This window comes from Myxocyprinus asiaticus, chromosome 20 (genome assembly GCF_019703515.2).
Source record: "Myxocyprinus asiaticus isolate MX2 ecotype Aquarium Trade chromosome 20, UBuf_Myxa_2, whole genome shotgun sequence".
Classification (NCBI taxonomy): domain Eukaryota; kingdom Metazoa; phylum Chordata; class Actinopteri; order Cypriniformes; family Catostomidae; genus Myxocyprinus; species Myxocyprinus asiaticus.
In genome coordinates this window covers 11,652,766-11,661,631 of record NC_059363.1, presented here as the reverse complement: position 1 = coordinate 11,661,631, position 8,866 = coordinate 11,652,766, and the positions used below count along the sequence as shown (strand labels likewise).

The 8,866-nt window shown below is 44.3% G+C and overlaps 1 long non-coding RNA gene across 1 annotated transcript in view; it reads left to right on the top strand.

Annotated features, from left to right (window-relative positions):
- Positions 1-756: 756 nt before the first annotated feature.
- The window catches only part of LOC127411578 (uncharacterized), a 60,373-nt gene continuing 52,263 nt past the window's right edge, over positions 757-8,866 (top strand). Inside the window, exon 1 of the long non-coding RNA XR_007892307.1 lies at positions 757-777. This is a non-coding gene — a long non-coding RNA (uncharacterized LOC127411578). The remainder of the gene's footprint in view (positions 778-8,866) is intronic.

Genomic DNA, 8,866 nt, shown 5'->3' with positions numbered 1-8,866 from the left:
AAACCTAACCATGATTTCAATAGGAAAATAACTTTTGTGTACCACGGAAGAAAGAAAACATTGGGGTTTGGAACAAGAAGAGGAAAGCATGTTACAGGTTATTTTATTGATCAGTCTTTTGTATAGCATACATAAATATGGAATGAGAAACCAAATTTGTTCTTAGATGTTTCCTGTCTTAAAATAAAGTTTTGGATAAGAAGCTAGCTAAAATTGTTGCTGTATCAATATCAGTTGGTGTTTTATCCATTTTAAATTATATTTGTTGATTTGTTGGTCTCTGTGGGAATAAAAGTTGTACCTTTTCATACGAGCCAAGTCATACGATATCTTGTTTCGCCATCTTGTATGAATTATCACAAGTTGTCCTGAGACTATATTGAGTAAAATGCTTCTCCCAAAATGATTGTAGGTGAGCACAATATCTGGGTCATTAGCACCTGGAGCTGAACCTCCAACTTGTCCCCAGATACTTCACATTTGGCTTCCACAACTCTCTCATTGACTCATACTTGTAAGTTTATTGCAAAGACAGCACTTTGAAGCAACCTGTGGTTAAAGGCTTGTTTTAACCTGTGATTAAAATGATTGTGAAAGCACAAACTGACTGGGGCACCCACACAATTGAGTCTACAAACTTTGTGTTTGCAGACCAGGTTTTTATGCATTAGGCTTCCACAACTGTATCATTAGTTCACACATTTGCAATTACTATAGGGCTGTGTCAAATTTCGAAATCATTTTCTCATAGACCATGAGGCAGAGTGCAATATACAGGTAAACCCATACTTAGGACTGAATGTTACAAACAAATTTCTAATGATAAACTATTTAATTCTCACATTTTAATATATAAACAGTACTGAAGTATCCAGTAAATAAATAATTATGTAATTATCTTAAGGAAAATTTCAGTAAAGTACTTTGTCACAAATGCAAAGTTGGTCACATTTTATTAAAATATTAAGTTTGTTTAAACATTGATAGAAAGGGATTTGTTTTAAGGTTTATTTTTCTGTGCAAGTAAGGTGCATGTGTTAAAGTATTCTCAGCATGTGGTTTGTGTGTTAAAGGTGTTTAGACTGTAGAGAAGTTGTTATAATATCCCTAGTGTGTGATATGTATGTGTGTTTTTTAGAAGTGTTACAGTATTTTATGTGTGTAAGGAACGTGTTTTATATCATTTTGTACAGTGCATTTGAGGTGAGTGAGTTTAAAGCATTCTCGGTATGTGTTGTGTGTGTAAAAGTGTTCTGAGAGCGAGGAGCGTGCATTAAAATATTGTGTGTGATGTGGGCATGTTAAAGCATTCTCAGGGTGTAATGCGTGCATGTATGTTACAGTTTTGTCTGTGTCTTTGAATGGTTCAGAACTTCCTATCTTAAACGTCCCGCCTATGCACATTGTATAAATATTATTTTAGCAAAATAATATCCAGTTGAAAAAAGTTTATTAGAGATTTGCATGAACTCTGTATCACCCAAAAAGATCTTATCTAGACTTAATCTGCTAATGTAGTTTTTTATTTATTTATTTATTTATTTATTTATTTATTTAGTATTAGTTTAGAATGAATTTGTGTTTACAAAACTGTCACACAATTATTTAACATTAAACTTCAGATTAAGCCATATTGGATGTGAAACAACTGTTGAATTAACAGACTTTGTAATCTTGTTGAACTCAATTCACATTGTAATGTGTAGAGTGGCTCCACAACATAATTGGACACTTATTTTAAAGGAAGATAGCACAGGGATAGTTTTCAAGCAAAACATTTCATAAAAAGTTTTAGGTTTCAATTTCAGAATAATAGACATACTTTAAGATAACGTTTTGGACACTTCCTAGTTGTCTAACTTTGTGGTACATGTCCATAATAATGAACTACACCTGTGGTTACTCTGTAAGGACACCTATGTGGACTTGAGGGGAACTGTCTTCATACATTCACTAAAATGACTTTGAAAATGCAAAAATGGCTAAGAAAAGTGAAGTTAGTTCTGAGAAAAGTGTAATTTATTGAAGATTGCACATCTTTGCAATGCAATTTTGACATTCTGAGAGTGATTTAAATGTCTAAATACTTTTTTGAGGCCACTGTATCACATCTGTCAACATACATGCAAATAACTCATACATAAAATAGCCCAAATATAAAGACTTGGTTATAGACTACTCGACCATTGACATTTTCGACTTTCATTTCACTTCTTCGGTTCCTACCTCTCCAAAAAGATGTCTGTAAGATGAAAACTCTGTGGGCCTTATCACTGTCTTTTGGAGCTCCCCAAAAATATGGCAGTTCCCCGTTACAGGAGAAATAGCATTTGGGATTATAGTTCTAAGGACAACCCTGACTATTCACACTTGGCATTAGCGAGATAGCTTCAGTACAAGAAGGATATTTTTTATTCCTTCAATTTAACTTTAATTACCCAAATCTCTGTGAGGGCACACAAGAAAAGCCCAGGCATTTGTGTCAAGAAGATTACCAGACTGCCATGCCAAGTCCGCGCGTCGCTGCATCGTTAGATAGAATTCAAATTCAAATTCGGGCTAAAGACAGTGCAGCTGTCACCCCCCTGGCCTGCAAAGCACCCCTTGGATCAAAAATTAGCTGTCCTCCCTCTGCCTGCTTTCTCATCTACTTCCTCTCCGCCCCCCCACCCCACTGACTGTGACAGCCAAAATAAAGCCATAAAACCTGTAAAATAACAATAATTATATATATATATATATATTCATTTTCAAGTCAGGTAGGCTGAGCTGCAAAGGTGACAAGGGTGTTGATTCCTGTGCCAAAACAAGACCGTATGTTCTTTCTGATTCACGTCTTCATTCCTATGAAGACAGGTGGACTCACAGTGGAGATAAATCACTCGTGGAAGACACATGCAATCACTTTCATTTTCTCCAACTAACACCAGGCTTTTAGAATGAACATTTTCAGCAGTGGTGGATTGCGTACTTTGGTCTCATCACCTTTAGAAAGTAGTACTCTCTCATACACTGTACTCACATACAAGTGATGCTCAGTTCACTGTTAAGTTTGGGCATTTTGTGAATTTTATGGATAAGAACAGTGAGAGAACAGACAGGAAAGGATGGGAGAAAGGGGAAGAATGGGATTCATACGTGCATGGCCTGCATGGGCGCCATGGCTCAAAGTGCCAGAGAGCACAAATACATTTTCTGAACATATGCTGTCTCTTGAGTTTTTTAAAAGCCAATCAAACCTCATGTAATGTCTTGAATAGCCCAAGGCTTATTTATGGGAACTCCTGAGCCACTGGTCAAAATGCTTATACCAAATATATATATATATGGATATTTTCAGACCATGTCTACTGAGTATGAGGAATTAGAGCAAAGTATCTATAAATATTTCACAATTTGATTTGATTGTGATTCACAAGCTCTCGATTTGATTAGATTTTAATAGAATTAGATTCAATTCTGATTTATTTGGGCATATTTCAGTTACAATGTCCATTTTGTTGACGTATGAAAGAAATTATTTCTCAGCTAATGCTATAAATTATACAGGTAACCTTCTAACTTGGTACATTTAAAAATATAAATAAAAAAAGAAATAATCAGGGCCCAAACTGTGCCGTTCAATTGCTATGTACCTACCAGATATAGTATAATAATAAACAACATAACAAAAACTGAAGTTCGATACAATTTACTGTATTTGGGCATATACCAGTTAAAATGTCAATATTGCTAACATAAGAAAATAATTCTCATTCAGCTAATGCTGAGCTTCTGACTTTGTACATTTCGAAAATTAGAATTTAACAAATTTAAATCAGGGCCCAAACTGTGCGGTTCAATTGCTATTTGCTTAGCCGATATAATAATCAACATAACAAAAACTGAAGTAAAGTTAAAAGTAAAAGTAAAAGATGAATCTTGGAATTTTAAGAACCATGTTGGGATTGTTCAAATGAAGATTGTAATTAACCGGAAAATCTATCTTTTTGTCCAGCCCTATGAGGAATAAGAAGAAAATGTCAATTATTGGGTCTTTTCTCTTATTGATTACTTCCATTAACATAGCTTGACATCATGCATGTTGACATAATGTCTCACTGACTTCTGCAGAGACTCTGAATTCCCACATACCAATCAGTCAGGTCTTTAAACACCATTAGAGGTTCTGCATAGTGATACACCGATTTGATACTTGGATCGGTATTGGCTCCGATACTGATGTTTTTAACTGGATCGTCTATCCAAATCCCAGTCCAGCCTGATTCAAATAAGATAATGTGTTAGTCATGATCGTTACAGTCAAGCTCCAAAAATGACATAAAAGAACAATTAAAGTGCCATCAAAGCAGTCCATATGACTTGACTTGTGTATTTTATTAAGTCTCTTGAAGACAAATTATAGGTTTGTGAATTGCAAACGGCTGTGTTTAATAAGTGAATAGATAGTGTACAGTACATGTGCAGCACGTTTCAGTGAATGTGCGCTGCTCACTTGACACACACTCATAGCATTCAGACACACTTCACACTCAGGGGAATTTGATGAGCTTCTATTTTAGCTAATGGCGCACAATATGTGACGTGATATGTGCCCACAAACAACATCTCAGATGTAGATATGGATAGTTTGATTCAGTTAGAACATGCATCGAGAATGGCACCGGAGGAGCATTTCACCAGATTTGTTTATAAGAATCGTATTAAAATACTGTGAACTAGGCAACATACACACACTCAAAGGACTTTCTGGAGTGTTCCACCAAAATAAAAGCCTGAGGGTTTTAAAGTTAAGAAGGCATGACTGAATATATAGAGTATTACTATTGTATAATAAAATTCTAAAAAAATTTAATTCTAAAAATATTAGTAGTAGTAGTAGTAGTAGTAGTAGTAGTTTACAAATTACAACAATATTTTGTATATAAGTTGACTGGTTTCCAAAAATAAATGTGTGAATGAAAATGTCATGGTTACTTTCGTAACCTCCATTCCCTGATGGAGGGAATGAGAAGTGCTGATGTAGTGACACTAGGGGTCACTCCTGGGAGCCCCAAACACCTCTGCTTTTTTTTAAAAAAAGGCCAATGGGAATTGGTGAGTGGAATTTGCATGCCACTCCCCCGGACATACGGGTATAAAAGGAGCTGGTATGCAACCACTCATTCAGGTTTTGTGCTGAGGAGCCGAGACCAGGTCCCGGCCATTTCAGCAGGTAGTTCAGCGTTGTGGCAAGAGGGACACAACTTCTCATTCCCTCCATCAGGGAACGGAGGTTACGAAAGTAACCATGACGTTCCCTATCTGTCACTCACTCGACGTTGTGTCGTTGTAGTGACACTAGGGGTCCCTATACAAAACGCCACAACTATCCAAACTGTGTTACGTGGACTGGCGGTGCAAGAAGGACAGACCGCTGTGTGCCTCGTAGCCAGCACACCAGGCCGTCACGTAACCTCCCCCAATGCTCTTATGAGCGTCGAACGGTCCTTCAGGAACAAGTCGACTGCCCAACAATAGGGAAAGTCTAGCCCAGCCAAGGCCTCTTTTCCTCTTTTTTTCTCCCCAAAAAGAGTGGAATTTATTAACCGACTGGGAGCCATAAGTGTCTACGTTGGGGGGTGTCCTTCCCTAGGGAAGACATCGCGGAGACCACACCCCGCCCAAAGGGGGGGGGGGTATTTTAAGTGGAATACATCACATGGTCTTACCAAATCTTGTCAGAAGTATGTCATGTGGAGAGGTCCCATGGTAGGTCCTACCCAAAGGGGGAGGAGTTTCTACAAAGCATGGTGACCAGGGGCAGAGGGGCCTCTGCCCAAGGAAGATGCAGTTTACCGACAGGGAAACAATTTTGTGAAAGATATCACATGGGGTCGCCTTCGGGGAACCAGCACATGTGGACCACCTACCTCAGTACAGGGCCTCATTAGCGCACGTACTGGGCCAGCAGTGAGTTTCTCCGCAAACTCAACTGCCAGAGGGCTAAGGAGGAAAATCATCCAGGGATCACAGTCTGTGAACACGACTGGGAGTCAAGAGTGCACGTCTTCACCTCAAGGGAGGGGAAAGGCGCTATGCTCAAGCGGTACACCCGGCCAGCTGTCCTGGAACTTACCTGCTCATGCCTGCCAATACATGGGACGAGACTGGCTCAACCTGGAGATTGTAGAACCTCGCAAAGGTGTTGGGTGCTGCCCAACCCGCTGCTCTACAGATGTCTGCCAAAGTGGCACCACTGGCCAGGGCCCAGAAGGCCGCCACACTATTGGTAGAGTTGGCTCGTAACTCCACAGAGGGTGGCATGTCCTGAGCCTGATATGCCATCGCGATGGCGTCAATGACCCAGTGGACAATCCTCTGTTTGGAGACAGCGCTTCCTTTCCGCTGTCCACCAAAGCAGACAAAGAGCTGCTCGGAGCTTCTAAAGCTCTGTGTGCGATACAAATAGATGTGTAAAGCTCGCACCGGACACAGCAACGCCAAGGCTGGGTCTGCCTCCTCCTGGGGCAGTGCTTGTAGGTTTACCACCTGATCGCTAAAAGGGGTCGTGGGAACCTTGGGCACATAGCCCAGTTGTGGTCTCAGGATCACATGAGAGTAACCTGGACCGAACTCAAGGCACGATTTGCTGACAGAGAACACCTGCAGGTCCCATACCCTCTTGATGGAAGTGAGCGCAGTCAGGAGGGCAGTCTTCAAAGAGAGTGCCTTAAGCTCAGCTGACTCCATGGGCTCAAAGGGAGCTCCTCGTAGACCACGAAAGACTACAGAGAGGTCCCACGAGGGGACGAGGCATGGTCTGGAGGGATTCAACCTCCTAGTGCCTCTCAGGAACCTGATGATCAAGTCGTGCTTCCCCAAGTACTTACCATCTACTGCATCGTGATGAGCCGAAATAGTGGCTACATACACCTTCAAGGTGGAGGGGGACAGCTGTCACAAGGAGCGTGAGATCCAAGAACCACGTCTGGGTGGGCCAGTAGGGTGCTACTAGGATGATCTGCTCCTCGTCCTCCCTGACCTTGCACAGGGTCTGTGCAAGTAGGCTCACTGGGGGAAACACGTATTTGCATAGTCCAGGGGGCCAGCTGTGTGCCAGTGCATCTATACCAAGGGGTGCCTCGGTCAGGGCGTACCAAAACGGGCAGTGGGAGGATTCCCTGGAAGCAAACAGATCTACCTGTGCTCAACCAATTTGACTCCAAATCAGCTAGACCACCTGGGGGAGGAGTCTCCACTCTCCCCTGAGGGTAACCTGTCATGACAGCGCTTCTGCTGCAGTGTTGAGGGATGTGAGTGGCTCGTAGCGACTTGAGGTGCTGCTGACTCCAGAGGAGTACAACATGGTTGATGTATGCTACCGTCGCTGTGTTGTCCGTCCGGATCAACACGTGCTTACCCTGGATCAACGGCCGGAACCTCTGCAGGGCGAGCAGTACTGCCAACAACTCTAGGCAGTTGATGTGCCAACGCAGCCGCGGGCCAGTCCAGGAGCCGGCGGCTGTGTGCTCATTGCATACAGCACCCCAGCCCGTCTTGGAGGTGTCTGTTGTAACCACGACACACCTGGAGACCTGCTCTAGGGGAACACCTGCCCGTTGAAATGCAAGGTCGGTCCAAGGACTGAAGAGGCGGCAACAGATCGGCATGATTGCCATGCGATGTGTCCCGCGACTCCATGCCCATCTTGTGACTTGAGTCTGAAGCCAGTGCTGAAGCGGTCTCATATGCATCAACCCGAGCGGTGTGGCCGCTGCTGAGGATGCCATATGCCCCAGGAGCTTCTGAAAAAGTTTTTCCACCAGGGGATGGGGTCTCCTCGCCCCTGGGTTGCCCATCTCAGGGGTGCTTCGAAGCCTTCCTTGGGTTCTTAGTGGCCGGCCATGAGACAGGTGGCGTCTTCTTCCTGCGTTGGGCTCCACGCTGGGGCCGGGCCATGGGGGCGGGCTGCGGCAGAGCTGGTGTTGTTGCTGCAGGAGGACGACCTTGCGACGAGCAGACAGGGTGCGGGGTATTGAGCCGCGCCGGGGCAGGATGTGTTGTATGGCCTCCGTCTGCTTCTTCACCGCTGAGAACTGCTGGGCAAAGTCCTCAATGTTGTCGCCAAACAGGCCAACCTGGGAGATAGGGGTGTCAAGGAATTGTGCCTTGTCAGCCTCTTGCATCTCAACCAAGTTGAGCCAAAGGTGGCGCTCCTGGACCACCAGGGTGGACATCGCCTGCCCGAGAGACTGCGCCATGACCTTCGTTGCTCAGAGAGCGAGGTCGGTCACTGAGCGCAGTTCCTGCATCAATCGCGGGTCAGAACTACCCTTGTGCAGCTCTTTTAGCGCCTTGGCTTGGTGTAATTGCAGGAGAGCCATGGCATGCAGGGCAGAGGTGGCTTGTCCAGCGGCACCGTAGGCCCCAGTCGTCAGAGATGACGTAAACCTACATGCCCTGGATGGGAGCTTCAGGCGCCCGCGCCAGGTGGTGGCGCTCTGCGGACACAAGTGCACTGCGAGCGCCTTATCCACCTGGGGGATCACCGAATACCCCCTGGCCGCTCCACCATCAATGTTAGTGAGAGTGGGGGAGCTGAAAGACCAGGACCGGGCAGTAAAAGGTGCCTCCCACGATCTTGTCAGCTCCTCATGCACTTCTGAAAAGAAAGGAACCGGGGCAGGTCGTGGCCATGGGCAGCACCCTGAGCCCAGGAACCAATCGTCGAGCCGCGAGAGTTCAGGGGAGAGTGGAGGGTTCCATTTTAGCCCGATGCTCGCGGCCGTCCAGGAAAGCATGTCCATCATTTCCGCTTCGGCCTGAGACTGGGCGACCATTCCCAAAGGAGGAAGCCCAGCCGAAGCCTCTGCGCACGACGGGA